Source organism: Frankliniella occidentalis, unplaced genomic scaffold, assembly GCF_000697945.3.
Source record: "Frankliniella occidentalis isolate FOCC.00 unplaced genomic scaffold, Focc_3.1 Scaffold9, whole genome shotgun sequence".
NCBI classification, from domain to species: domain Eukaryota; kingdom Metazoa; phylum Arthropoda; class Insecta; order Thysanoptera; family Thripidae; genus Frankliniella; species Frankliniella occidentalis.
This window is the reverse complement of record NW_026267139.1, coordinates 706,656-707,679: the sequence shown is the minus strand read 5'-3', so window position 1 is coordinate 707,679 and position 1,024 is coordinate 706,656.

Genomic DNA, 1,024 nt, shown 5'->3' with positions numbered 1-1,024 from the left:
GGGCGTAGTAACGTAACGCATTCAGAAACGCTTAAAAACGAAAATTAATTTCCAACTTTTAAAGCGTTTTTAAAGCGTTCTCATGTGAAATGGCCGATTGTGCACATGCACATGCAGGTAGAGGCTCGCGGGGGCAGCAGGGCGTCGTGACGTAACGTTGACGCATATAGAAACGCTTGAAAACGGAAAATTAATTTTCAACCTTTCAAGCGTTATTAAAGCGTTTTGGATAAAACGATAAGGAGACGCCAGAACCTATTATCGTTTGCGACAGTCGCGGCGAGGCGCAGGCACCTTGCCCCAGTGCAAAGTAGAGTGACGGATATTGAAACGATATGAGGGGCCCAGAAGCGCTCTGTTATTATGCGGGCCTCAACCACGACCGTCATTTAAAATCAGACATATGATTGTGTTTCTCTTCTTTTTTTGCGACTTGTCCTTGGCATACTAGTGTGCGTGTGTGTGTGTATGCTGTGTGCTCGTGGGGGTGGAGTTGGGCAGCCGGCGGGGTGGAAAGGAGGGGGGAGGGGGGAGTGAAGGGGGTGGGGGCAATACAATCGTGTCTGAAGGGCGAGGGTTATCGCGATACTGGTGTCGGGGCAACAGTCGTGCTCGGGCTGTCCCGGGGCGTGGAGAGGGGGGCCCCCCGAGCGCGTCTGGGTGAAAGAGGTGGAAGTAATATAGCGGAAGGAGCGGGGTAAGGTGGGGCAGAGGGGAAGCTGCAGGTCCTACCCCGCCGCCGCAGGAAAGCTATACACTAATGGAAAGAAAAATTCTTTTGAGACTTCCAACTTTAGAAATTGGCACCGAAACTGTCGAAAACCTGTCAGAAAATGCACGACATTGACACCGATGTCTCTTCTCGGTCATCACTCATGTTTCGTTTCCGCCCGCTGTGTGTATGTGTGTGTTTTGTCATGCTGCTGCGATTCACTCACGGAGCAGACCGCCCGGGACGATCGCTGAACACGCGCGGGCCTTGTGACTGGTGAGGCTGGTGAGGACCCCCGAGGGAGGGGGGGGG